Source organism: Salvelinus sp. IW2-2015, unplaced genomic scaffold (genome assembly GCF_002910315.2).
Source record: "Salvelinus sp. IW2-2015 unplaced genomic scaffold, ASM291031v2 Un_scaffold83, whole genome shotgun sequence".
NCBI lineage: Eukaryota > Metazoa > Chordata > Actinopteri > Salmoniformes > Salmonidae > Salvelinus > Salvelinus sp. IW2-2015.
In genome coordinates this window covers 3,596,789-3,611,027 of record NW_019942514.1, presented here as the reverse complement: position 1 = coordinate 3,611,027, position 14,239 = coordinate 3,596,789, and the positions used below count along the sequence as shown (strand labels likewise).

The following is a 14,239-nucleotide window of genomic DNA, read 5'->3' as shown; positions in this document are numbered from 1 at the left end:
TGTTGAAGCACCTTTTGGCAGCGATTATAGCATTGAGTCTTCCATGGTATGACGCTACAAGCTTGGCACACCTGTATTTGGGGAGTTTCTCCCATTCTCCTCTGCAGATGCTTTCAAGCTCTGTCATGTTGGATGGGGTGTGTTGCTGCACAGCTATTTTCATGTCTCTCCAGAGATATTAGATCGGGTTTGAGTCCAGGCTCTGGRAGATCCACTCAAGGACATTGAGACTCGTCRCGAAGCCACTCCTGCATTGTCTTGGCTGTGTGCTTAGGATCGTTGTCCTGTTGGAAMGTGAACCTTCTCCCCAGTCTGAGTTCCTGAGCGCTCTGGAGCAGGTTTTAATCAAGAATCTCTCYGTACTTTGCTCCGTTCATCTTTGCTTCGATCCTGACTAGTCTCCCAGTCCCTGCCGCTGAAAAACATCCCCACAGCAAAATGCTGCCACCACCATGCCTCACCCTAGGGATGGTGCCAGGTTTTCTCTAGATGTGATGCTTGGAATTCTGTAACTAGACACGATCCTGTGTCGGAGCTCTACGGACAATTCCTTCAACCTCATGGCTTGGTTTTTGCTCTGACATGCACTGTCAACTGTGGGACATTTTTATATAGACAGGTGTGTGCCTTTCCAAATCATGTCCAGTCAATTGAATTTACCACAGGTGGACTCCAATCAACTTGTAGAAACATGATCAATGGAAACAGGTTGCATCTCAGCTCAATTTCGAGTCTCATAGCAAAGGATCTGAATACTTACGTAAATAAGGTATTTCAGTTTTTTTAATACATTAGCAAAAATGTCTAAACTTGTTTTTGCATTATCCGGTTTGCTTAATATAAGGAATTTGACATGATTTATACTTTTGCATTTAATACATAAGTATATTTTAGCAATTGCATTTAATTTTGATACTTAAGTATATTTAAAAACAAATACTTTTTGACTTTCTTACTCAAGTAGTATTTTACTGGGTCACTCACTTGTCATTTTCTATGAAGTTATTACTTTTACTCAAGTATGACAATTAGTTACCTTTTCCACCACTGGTGACTTCCTAAAACAAAATGTGACAAAATACTAGAATGTTGTTTTGAATGTTTTTGGTAATTGAAAGTTATTTCCCCTCTATGGGGCACCATTTTCAGCCATTTACTCTTAACTGCATGAATTGAACGTTGTCTGAGGACCTGTGGGGAGCCTACATGTTTTAATGCTCTAGGCCAGGGATTCCCAAACTTGGTCCTGTCATGTACTGTCCYTGCAGTCTCTATTGGGGTTCCCCACTGGACAGCTCTTATCTGGCATGTCTTAAAAGTAATCTCTCTGCTCATCACTTGAGACGAGCAATCAACCAGGCTCCTTTGTATCTGCATGGATGTTAACAAGATGTTTGTTCTCTACAGTTTCATTGTAACAGCTGTGGGTSTACTATAACTTGTGCTTCACCCATCCTACTGGCTCCAAGGAGGCTGAGGTTATCAGGTCATGGGGCTCTGTCCACATACTCCCCATCTCTGATTGTTTGCTACCTGCTGCAACAACCGATTTGCAGGACCTGCCTGACTCATAAAGCTTGCACACAGTAATAATCGTTTGTAACAATAATAAAGCAATACAGCAAGGACCAGTATGTTCACAATAATGGAAATCTAATGCTGAATGCTGATCAACAATATAAGATTTTTTTAACAATGACACATTTTTCTTGTGGTGCTTGACATGGAGGGACTTTAGGGAATGGGAGGGCCTGTGGAGAGTGTTTGACTGAGGCTTTGCGAGGGGTGGTCAATGAACTGTGTTACAGCCATTTCTGCACCTTTAAAAAAAAAAWGTTTTTACATTTGCTTTAGTTTGTTACATTTGGTTTTTGGTTCTGAGATTACACTGCAAGTAAAACTTTAAATACATCTATTATATGAAATATATGGCTGTGTATGATCGCTGCGTCTACGTAATCATTTAGAACTTATGACCTCAAACAGTCTACAATCTATAGGGCCTGCTTGAGAGGGAACAGGTCCCAACTACCAGGCATTGAAGCTCTTCCTGATAGCCCATCCCCTGGATCTGAGGAGAGACTTTCTCATCTCAGCAATGCTGGAATAGTATGCACACAGTACAGTTTTTATACATGGCAACTCACAGTAGTTGTCCTTTTTATAAAATGCATAACGTGGCTACAGTATCGGTTTGCTACATTAATTTAATTTTGGAACTCTTTGCCACTGTTTGCAATCATCTGGGACAGATTGACAGTGGCAAGGTCCTAATGTCGAAGTGGCACTGACAACAACGACGACACTGTGTACAGCATGTGTGTGTTCTTCAGCAGTCTTGGGGGCTTCTTCCAAAGTCACTCTTGGTCTCAAAACAAGGACCTGCACCTGTTTTAAGAAAGTGTTAAACATAACATTGTAAATGTAGTTGTTGAACATATAATTTGTGGTGGGGGGTTGGGTGAGGTAGCCTGGTAGAACAAGACCGACACATGTATACCGCTCCCCAATAACGTAACTACCATCCTCCTTGGTAACTTTTGACAATTCGACCCCTAATTCTACATGATTGATTTGAGCATGATTGATTTGTGTGTGTGTGTGAGAGAAAATTACTTGCATAAAAATTATGTCCATCACCCACACTTTGGAATCCAAGACCTAGGTGAATTCCTCTGACATCTCAAGGTATGATTTGTAGGTGTTGGGGATCTCCAAAACACATCCGCAGGTCTGTGATTGGGGGCTTATCACGAAGTCATCACTCTTCGTCTGCACCTGTATAAGAAAGTAAGACCAAACAGAACAAAGAAACACTAAATTACAGAAGTCGCCTCTTTGACATTGACGTTGACATTGAGACTGGTGTTTTGTGGGTACTATTTAATGAAACTGCCAGTTGAGGACTTGTGTGGTGTCTGTTTCTCAAACTAGACACTCTAATGTACTTGTCCTTTTGCTCCGTTGTGCACTGGGGCCTCCCACTCCTCTTTCTATTCTGGTTATAGCCAGTTTGCGCTTTTCTGTGAAGGAAGTAGTACACAGCGCTGTACGAGATCTTCAGTTTCTTGGCAAATTCTCGCATGGAATCGCCTTCATTTCTCAGAACAAGAATAGACTGACGAGTTTCAGAAGAATGTACTTTGTTTCTGGCCTTTTTGAGCCTGTAATCGAACCCACAAATTCTGATGCTCCAGATACTCAACTAGTCTAAAGGCCAGTTGTAATGCTTCTTTAATCAGGACAACAGTTTTCAGTTGTGCGAACATAATTGCAAAAGGGTTTTCTGATGATCAATTAGCCTTTAAAAATGATAAACTTGGATTAGCTAACACAACGTGCCATTGGAACACAGGAGTGATGGTTGCTGATAATGGGCCTCTGTACGCCTATGTAGATATTCCATAAGAAAATCTGCCGTTTCCAGCTACAATAGTCATTTACAAAATTAACAATGTCTACACTGTATTTCTGATCAATTTGATGTTATTGTTATTTTAAATGGACAAAATGTGCTAATCTTTAAAAAAACATGGCCATTTCTAAATGACACAACTTTTGAACGGTAGTGTATATGTACATATTACCTCGACAAACCTGTACCCCCACACATTGACTCTGTCAGGGGTGGGGAGTAATGGATTACATGTAAGGGATTACAAAAAACGGTAACTGTAATACGTTACATTACCAGCAAAAATATTGTAGTCAGTTTACTGATACTTTTGAAAAATTTGATTACTTCGAGGATTACTTTAAAATTTATTAAGGATGTTTGCGGAAGAAAATCTTTGACACTTCTCTGCTTTCTCAATGACATGCAAATGAGCATTGAAAAAAGGCTCAAGTTTAAGTTMGTTCCACCTGAACGAGTCTGACCACAAGTCAGAGACCACTATGATGATACCAAATGTGCTTAATGGATCGTGGGTAAAGAGCAGGAATATACTTTTTTGTAGGCTACAGTCCAAGCTGTCTTTCAATGGTGCGGCGTCCAAAGATTATTCAACTTGAATAAATGCTTGGAGGTAAGGATGGCAGCAGTGGTGTAGTCTACGGCGATACGGATATCACTTATTATTGATATCTACATAGCGCATTGATGTGAATCACACTGCTGCTCTCTGATTTAGCTATTTGCACCTTATGGATTGTGGTTGTTGTGGATGGCTGTTCACAAATCTAAATGGTTGAATTCAAGAAGTTTAAGCTGCCTATCAATCATTGTTTTTGAAACCAGTGGACAGCCAGTGAAAAATGCGCTCTTGCAACAGCTGCAGAGTGCGGATCCAAGCCTATGGAATAAGTGGGGCTTTTATTGATCAATTTAATTCACGCTGATAAAAATCKATAGGACTTGGAATTACTGAAATTTTGATAGACTTTGGTTTTTAATGTAAAAATAATTTAATCGTATTATATGTACTAGAAAGCTATGGGTTAGAAGAAGCCTACATAACCACCCCATAAAGTAAAATGTAACATCCATTTATGGCCACTGTAAACTTGAACATAGATTTATCCTGCAATAGATGTCGTTCAATTGGTAACATACATTTTTGTCTTCTAATGCCTCTTAAGGGGAAAGTAATCTAAAAGTAACGGAATGGAATCAGATTACGTTACTGAGTTTGTGTAATCAAAAAGTTATGTTTTAAAATTTTGGACAGGTAACTAACGGATTACATTTAGAAAGTACCCTACTCTGTACCGGTACCCCCTGTATATAGCCTCGTTATTGTTTATTTTATTGAGTTTGTTTAGTAAATATTTTCTTAACTGCATTGTTGGTTAAGGGCTTGTAAGTAAGCATTTCATGGTAAGGTCTACGACCTGTTGTATTCAGAGRATGTAACAAAACATTTGATTTGATTCTGCTGTACTTGGTTCTGTTATTCTTCTCTTTGGAGATAGAGGCAGCTGCCATGAAAGTTTCATCTGCTGGAAAGATATAGACTTAAAATGTTTTCTTTTCTGAGTTCGTATTGTTCGACCAATGAAGTAGATGGGTCTAGCGCTCCCTTCGTAAAGTCTCGCATCTTAAATTCCAAATCATTGACATGCCCTAGTTTTCTTTTTCCATTTGGAAAGAGAAGTGCCTTAGTGACCTCCAACAGCTCTGCCATAGTAACCGTCTTTGGTGCCTTTAATTGTCTTGTCCCACCACCTTTTCTTTGCCTCTAACTTGGCAGAATGAGTCGACTCCAACTTGTTCCAGCCATCCAATTTGGAAAGTACGTTCTGTTTTCTTAGCGTTGGAGTTTCCACAAAGTTTTGCAGACTACTTATGACTTTTCTTTAGGCTTATGGAACAATTAAAAAACGGATCTGCAGCTTTGAAAACACTGGATCCCTGGAGAGCGGCCACTTCTCTTTTGCAGTACTGCCTTACGGCAATACGATCACCAAATCTGGGCACGTATTATGCGAGTTAGGCATCCGTCATGACCTTGACGACACTGCAGTAAATCTGAAAACAAAAGAGGAGAGTAGTTACAACTTTGTGCAATTAACTTTATTTGATGGATGGTTATAGTGGATGGATGAATACATAGCTCAATTAAAGCAAGAATCCTTCATTGAAACAATAACAAAGCGGCCAACCCTGCCTCTTTTGGTAAAAAGCTGAGTAATGGGCCTGGTGTAATGTAACAACTCTCAAATTCATACAGAGCTATGGATGCAAGGACTGACCATCCATTATATCAAAATAAAAACAAGATCAAATTTGGGTTCTGATGAGGGGGGTGACTGTTGAACTAAGCTCATGAGGCATTTCTAAGTTTAATATTTTTCAAGAATCAATGTGTGTGTGTGATTTTTATTTTATTTTTTATATATAAGTCCCAAAATGGTGTGACAAACTGGGCCCCAACTATCCACTGCCCAAAAGCGGGAGAATTAAACAGTGCATTTGGAAAGAATTCAGACCCCTCGACTTTTCCCACTTTGTTACGTTACAGCCTTATTCTAAAATGTATTAAATACATTTTGTTCCTCAATCTACACACAATACCCCATAATGACAATGTGAAAAAATGTTTTTAATGTTGTGAGACTCGAAATTGAGCTCAGGTGCATCCTGTTTCCATTGATCATCTTTGAGATGTTTCTACAACTTGATTGGAGTCCACCTGTAGTAAATTCAATTGATTGGACATGATTTGGAAAAGCACACACCTGTGTATATAAGGTCCCACAGGAGGTGACCAAGAACCCGATGGTCATTCTGACAGAGCTCCTCTGTGGAGGTAGGAGAAACTTCCAGAAGGACAACCATCACTGCAGCACTCCACCAATCAGGCCTTTATGGTAGAGTGGCCAGACGGAAACCACTCCTCAGTAAAATGACAGCCCGCTTGGAGTTTGCCAAAAGGCACCTAAAGGACTCTGACCATGATAAACAAGATTTCTCTGGTCTGATGAAACCAAGATTGAACTCTTTGGCCTGAATGCCAAGCGTRACATCTGGAGGAAACCTGGCACCATCCCTACGGTGAAGCATGGTGGTTGCAGCATCATGCTGTAGGGATGTTTTTCAGCGGCAGGGACTGGGAGAATCGAGGGAAAGATGAACGGAGCAAAGTACAGAGATCCTTGATGAAAACCTGCTCCTGAGCGCTCAGGACCTCAGACTGGGGTGAAGGTTCACCTTCCAACAGGAAAACGACCCTAAGTACACAGCCAAGACAACGCAGGAGTGGCTTCGGGACAAGTCTCTGAATGTCCTTGAGTGACCCAGCCAGAGCCCGGACTTGAACCCGATCGAACATCTCTGGAGAGACCTGAAAATAGCTGTGCAGCGACGTTCCCCATCCAACGTGACAGAGCTTGAGAGGTTCTGCAAAGAAGAATGGGAGAAACTCCCCAAATACAGGTGTGCCAAGCTTGTAGTGTCATACCCAAGAAGACTTGAGGCTGTAATCTCTGCCAAAGATGCTTCAACAAAGTACTGAGAAAAGAGTCTGAATACTTACGGAAATGTGTTTATTCCATTTTTTGGGGGGGAAAAACTGTCATTATGGGGTATTGTGTGTAGATTGAGGGGGGAAAACTATTTAGAATAAGGCAATAACAAAACATGGAAAAAGTGTAGAGGTCTGAATACTTTGCGAATGCACTGTATATCTGGCTAGGCAGCGGCGCTGTCCTTTCAGCACCACAGAGTTGACCAGGGTTCCCCAAATGTCATTTCCATGTTATTTGGTTGAGTTTGCTTTGTTTGTCATGCATGCGTCTTTAACTTCCTTAAATAAGTAGGCTTTCTATATTTCATTTAAATTCATCATAAACCTAGATTTATTTGTCGATTTTATCTGTCATTGATTGTATTTACTGGGAATCTGTTATGTGCACCGATAGCAGCCTTGCAGTAACATGACAGCCTTTAGTGGCTTGAATATCAATTTTCTTTCGTGAAGCTCATTAGTTATTTATGGTTTTAGTTATTTATGGTTCGATATATATATATATGAACAACATTCCTCTGATGCATTTTATTTATCTGGCTAGAATGTTGTTTTGAGGAGACACTTTTCTTTGACACTTTGAACTGCATTTACTAGTCATGTTTGTTGATAGGCTGTCATTTCACTACTACTTTTGGTTATAATAACCTACGAATTAATTGTTTGTATAGTATTGTCATTTATTATTGAGAAACTCTTTACTGCCTTTTTTACTCCCTTTTCAGAACTATGGCTGAKTTTATAGTCAACCTGAGTCTACTCCAGACTCTGTGGATTTCTGTAGCTCTATGAACGGCGACCTTAAGTAGACTTAAGTTAAGTCATTTCAATAACCTGAAAAGTTAGGACCTTCGCTAGCTGTCATAACTGAATGATGCATGTTTACGACGCAAACTAAAGACACCATGCGCAAACTCGGATTCATGATGCATGTACAACATGAACAGCGCCATCTGCTGGATAATTGAGATTACACCATGAAATAGCACTGACATGACAATGGTTCAGGTCATTGGAAAGTTTATTTTGCCTGCCCCTTACCGTACTGTCAACTACATTATTCTATTGCTAATTTGTAAATACAGAGCTCAACCATGCACAMAACGCAACTTTTTCCTCCCGGAACTACGCTAAATGTGCTTGATGTGCCTTGATGGGTTTGATTGTTTAATTGTCAGAGGCAGAAAGGAATCATTTCTAGGACTGGAGGCTTCGGTGTTAACAGGTGCAAATGTCAATGATGGTGCGCGCTCATCCCTGCGCTATAACTATTTTGTTATGAAACCCCTAAAASTTAGCTATCACGTAGGCCTACCTTTTCATTGATGAAGGTCTGTACGAGATCCTCATCAAACCCTCGATCTCTCAAAAAGCGCAGCAATTCCTGGCTCTGCTCCATCTCTTAGCTAGCCTATACTCCGGAGGATAGAGGGGGCAGACTGGTTAGATATATATCAAAAGCTAGCTAGCTACGTATGCTAGCCTGGCTATCAGCTAGTATAACGTTACAGGTGAACGTATTGTCATAGCAACAAATCAAATAGCTATCAATTGCTTAAATTGCTACACCGTGAACAAGCAAGACAGCTAACTAGCACAGCTGAGTCCGTCAGCTACATAAGAAATTAGAAATCAATTAGGGGTGCATACACAATGAATGGAAAAACATGCAGATTATTAAAATTGAGGGAATGAAAAAATGTAATGAGGGAACGAATACAAAATCGGAGAGAACTGCTAAAAACAAAAACACGAATTCATTTGAAATGAACACTGAAAAATCAGTGAAAGGATTTTTTTTAAATCGGGAGAATTGATACTAGATTAGTCTGGCCGTTTTTTGTTCCCCACCACCATGACTACTAAAGTGCTCCGTATAATCTGTAAAATAATAAAACATATTACAGTCAGTCACATTTCGACAACTTCATCGGTTTCAAAGGTAGGCTAATGAGTCAATTTGTTTTATTGAGATGCCCTGTTGGGAGTGGTAAATTAATACATAATCGTGGCAAATAACGTTACATCTTTCCCACGTATGTCAGCTGGTTTACTAATTTTAGCTTGACAAAACGACTTTACCTATAATTTTGTCATCTAGCCACAAAACTTGTTTATTAAATTATTGCTTGTTGTCAGCCAACTGAAGTCCCAATGATCGTGTCATCATGTATATATCCCCCGCATGTCTAGGGTTGCTTTGTGTTCAAGCCCAGTGCCAAAAAGAGAAAGAAGAGGCCAACTGTGGGTGAGTGATTTTATAGATTATATGGGCCTGATCGCGCGCGCGCGAATGTTTTCTCCAGAGGATTATTTCGCTCATGGCAATGCGGACACAGAGAATAGCAGACATTATTGGAGAAAATGAAGGCAGACACCGAGGTGAGAGCATACTCTGTTCATTATCCTCTCAACATTGGGCATTGGCATCATTGTGCTTATGCCAATCAGCTGTGCCGTGTTTAGGAGGAAGCAATGTTCCAATATAAATATATAATATTGAACATCTATAATTGTCATGCAGAATAGGGAATTGTGTCGGCTCTATTTATTACATTTCTATCTGTAACGTTGTGCACATTTCACCTCACTGAAAAGTTACAAGCTTTTATCGGGCATGAAAATGTACATTGTTTACTCTTTACAGTTTCTGCAGGATGAGCTGAACAGGATAATCTTAGACAGCCTATTGGAGTTTATCAGAAAGAGTGCCWCCACTTTCCAGCGGGGCACGGATGACTGGGCATCAGGTATGAGAGCCAATGAGATTCCCACAGCTGCCCTAGTGCGTGGTATGTTACTCAAAAGAGAGGGTGTTTTGCATGACCAGGGCTCATGCAATATGCCTAAATTAGTGTATTTTGATATGGTGTCCATGGGATAGAGATGAACTATATAACTGTATGTCTCTTCTCTTCTTACTGTGTTGGAGTGAATGTGCCAAATCATGAAATTACCTTCCAGAGCTCCTCTGACCAGCTGCAGCAGTCGGTGACTCCTTTTGTTGTCTCCATACAAGCCAAAGAGTGTGCAGGTCAGTCCCATGTATGTGGTACTTGAGAAATAACTCTTATTTCTATTATTAGTCAGCAGTTGTACAAATTCCCTTGTTATTTGAGGTTGGTAATTGGGTAGATTTAATTTATTTATACTTTGATGTAATAAGTATCTGCATGCCATTTTTATTATGACACATGGATACTACCGAACTCAAATCTTCATATTTTCATTTGGTTCTGTTCTCAGCCCTGAAGCACCTGATGCAGAGGGTTCTAGAGAGACTGATGGGTGCTTGTGTGTCAGTGGATGTTGAAGAGGAGGAAGAGCCTAAGCAACACAGTACCAATGTTAACCAGAAGAGGGTGCACTGCTCCCTTGGCACGCTCTGTGACTGGTACATAACTTTTTTTTTTCGTCTTTATTTAACCAGGTAGGCCAGTTGAGAACAAGTTCTCATTTACAACTGCGACCTGGCCAAAAGAAAGTAAAGCAGTGCGACACAAACAACACAGAGTTACACATGGAATACAGAAACATACAGTCAATAACACAATAGAAAAGTCTATATACAGTGTGTGCAAATGAGGTAAGATTACGGAGGTAAGGCAATAAATAGGCCGTAGTGGTGAAGTAATTACAATTTAGCAATTAAACACTGGAGTGATAGATGTGCAGAAGATGAATGTGCAAGTAGAGATACTGGGGTGCAAAGTAGCAAATATAAATAACAGTATGGGGATGAGGTAGTTTGATGGGCTATTTACAGATGGGCTATGTACAGGTGCAATGATCTGTAAGCTGCTCTGACAGCTGATGCTTAAAGTTAGTGAGGGAGATATGAGTCTCCAGCTTCAGTGATTTTTGCAGTTCGTTCCAGTCATTGGCAGCAGAGAACTGGAAGGGAAGGCGGGTAATGGAGGAATTGGCTTTTGGGGGTGACCAGTGAAATATACCTTCTGGAGCACATGCTACGGGTGGGTGTTGCTATGGTGACCAGTGAGCTGAGACAAGGCGGGACTTTATCTAGCAAAGACTTACAGATGACCTGGAGCCAGTGGGTTTGGCGATGGATATGTAGCGAGGGACAGCCAATGACAGCATACAGGTCGCAGTGGTGGGTAGTATATGGGGCTTTGGTGACAAAACGGATGGCACTGTGATGGACTACATCCAATTTGCTGAGTAGAGTGTTGGAGGCTATTTTGTAAATGACATTGCCGAAGTCAAGGATCGGTAGGATAGTCAGTTTTACGAGGGTATGTTCGGCAGCATGAGTGAAGGAGGCTTTGTTGCGAAATAGGAAGCTGATTCTAGATTTAATTTTGGATTGGAGATGCTTAATGTGAGTCTGGAAGGAGAGTTTACAGTCTAACCAGTGTTAAGAGAATTATGTTCTCAATGTTCATAAACTGAACTTCAATTAACTACTCAGTCTGCAACCCAGAATTTGTAAGATACTGGTTGAAATGAAAACAGACAGAGGCCCAGCCTACAATAGTCAAATGTTTATTCACGAGAACGTTCTGAAGTCCACAATACAAAGACATCCATTTTATAGCGGCGCACATACTTCCACACAAACAGTAGATATCATACGCACATACATACACACGAACAGTAGGTATCCTACACACATACTGTATCACTAACCCGCCGACAAAGATTAGGGAGACCGTGAGAATCACTCCCTGTCCTCKCCCAAGATTAGGGAAACCGTGAGAAGTACTCCCTGCCCTCTCCCAAATTTCTGTGGCCCCTAGCCAAGGTCGGCACCGAATTTTGCTCAGACAGTCTGTGTTTAAGATACTATAAAGACATATTGTACAGATATATTGTTTTCCCCTAATTCTGACTAAAACTACACACATCATTTATTATAATTTTACTGACTAAAACTACACACATCATTAATAATAATTTTATGATTCTAATCAATTTCATACAATTATATGGTTTCAGGGTGGAATATTCTAATCATTAATTTAAACATATAAATTATATTAACACCAAACACCTAGGTATTTGTAGTTGTCCACATATTCTAAGAACCATCCAGAGTAGTGATGCTAGACGGGCGGGCAGGTGCAGGCAGCGATCGGTTGAAGAGCATGCATTTAGTTTTACTTGCATTTAAGAGCAGTTGGCGGCCACGGAAGGAGAGTTGTATGGCATTGAGGCTCGTCTGGAGGTTAGTTAACACAGTGTCCAAAGAAGGGCCAGAAGTATACAGAATGGTGTCGTCTGCGTAGAGGTGGACCAGAGAATCACCAGCAGCAAGAGCGACATAATTGATGTATACAGAGAAACGAGTCAGCCCGAYAATTGAACCCTGTGGCACCCTCATAGAGACTGCCAGAGGTCCCGACAACAGGCCCTCCGATTTGACACACTGAACTCTATCTGAGAAGTAGTTGGTGAACCAGGCGAAGCAGTCATTTGAGAAACCAAGGCTGTTGTCTGCCGATAAGAATGTGGATGATCCCTGACCTCTGTCTCTGTTAGATTGATTGAATGGAGAAAATACACTTGTACTTGTGAGGGTACATCTAACATATGTTAAAAATGCTAATGCGTGACATGCTGTATAATCTCCCCGTTCTTTGCAACAGTCGGTACGTGGAGCAGTTTCCTGTGATGTTCGTCTTTGGCATCYCCACGTCTCCCAGCACCATTCAGCACATGCTACCCCAGTCCATATCCTTTCTGCTGTGCATTGAGCTCTTCCAGTCCCTGTCCTGCACCCAGCACCTGACCACTGTCATAGACAAGGTAGMTCTGTAGCTACCATGGATCCATCCATTCACTTTGATGTAGTTGTATTGGACACAGTGATCATGCTCCTCTGTGCCCCATTCCTAAAGGTGCAGTTGAATACCAACTAGAGATCAACGTACATAACGCAGATTTTCACTCTTGATCCCCATTGATGACATGATRATTTTTTTGTTTTGTTACACATGTCTATCTCAAGTTAGAATTCAGACTTCAGTGTGAGTATTGCTTTCCCATCTGTGRCTCAAGGTAATCCTGACCCCACTGTTTCCTGTTAACCCCAGTGGCAAGGTGCTGCAGGTGCTGGTCAGCATCTTCCTCCACCACGATTTCTCCGTACGCAACTTCATCAAAGGCCTGCAGGTGAGTACTGCCCTCTGATTGTTGGTGTGACTGTTTTAGAACTGTTCAAATGTGTTGAAYTGGAATAACTGACTGACTGAACACAATGTTGACTGCTCTGTATTGTCTTTCAAAGACTAACTTWGAGATGTGGGCTGGATGTATTATTTTGGATTATTCCTGTGAATAGTTACCTTATGTTTTGCATTGCTTGTTCTCAGGTTTGTGTGTGTGTTGACCATGGGGCCCCCTTACCAGTTGGCTCTGCTGGACCACTTCCACAGCCAGCCTCTGAGCGTGCTGTGCTGTAAGGAGGTGGCGGCCCTGGGCCAAGTCACACATACGCACATGCAGGCCCACAAGTCTCCAACACACACACACACTTCTACCCATATGATGGTTGAGTAACATTATTTAAATGTTGTGTGGTTCGTCTGTTTAAAACTTGTTGTGATGCTTGGTGTTTACCTCACACCCTTTCCCCTAGGTACGTAGAGAAGCAGGCTCCCCAGGGGCAAATGTAGCTGTTGACCAGTGATGACCATGTGAAGGTAAATATTGAGTGCTGTTGAGAGGTTCTGAACCTTATATTGACAAGACTGAATTATGAGCTTACCGTAATGTATTGATTGTGTGTCCTGCCACTCTTTTTAGGAAGTGTGTCAGAAACTACTGAAAGTTCTTCGCAAATACCATAASAACTACTACCCCATTCTGAGGTGTCMCCACGTTCTAACGTCTTCTCTACCTAAATGCCCTCTGAGGAAACCGGTTTGAACATTTTGTTTATCAAGGTTGCCATTGAAATAATACCTCATGTTAGGAATGTAATTGTAGAGCATGGCACCAACTGTCTCGCCTGTTCCACATATGCCTCGATTTTCAGATAAGGGAACTGCACATATCCTGTGTGGGTTTTTGGGTTTTCCAATTAAGACCTAGACAACCAGGTGAGGGGAGTTCCTACTAATTAGTGACCTTAATTCYCCGATCAAGTACAAGGGTGGAGGAGCAAAATCCTGTAGACACTCCGCCCTCCGTGGAATGAGATTGACAAGTGCCTTTGACTTGGTAACTCCATAGTGGAGGCAGGGAGCTGTGGTGGAACACAAGCGACTGGGTTGACAGAACCTGATATCCTCGGTATATCTACTTGA

At 41.2% G+C, this 14,239-nt stretch overlaps 1 pseudogene; it reads left to right on the top strand.

Moving 5' to 3' along the window:
* The first annotated feature begins 8,823 nt into the window (after positions 1-8,823).
* LOC112068098 (origin recognition complex subunit 3-like) lies at positions 8,824-14,214 on the top strand (annotated as a pseudogene).
* The last annotated feature ends 25 nt before the right edge of the window (positions 14,215-14,239 follow it).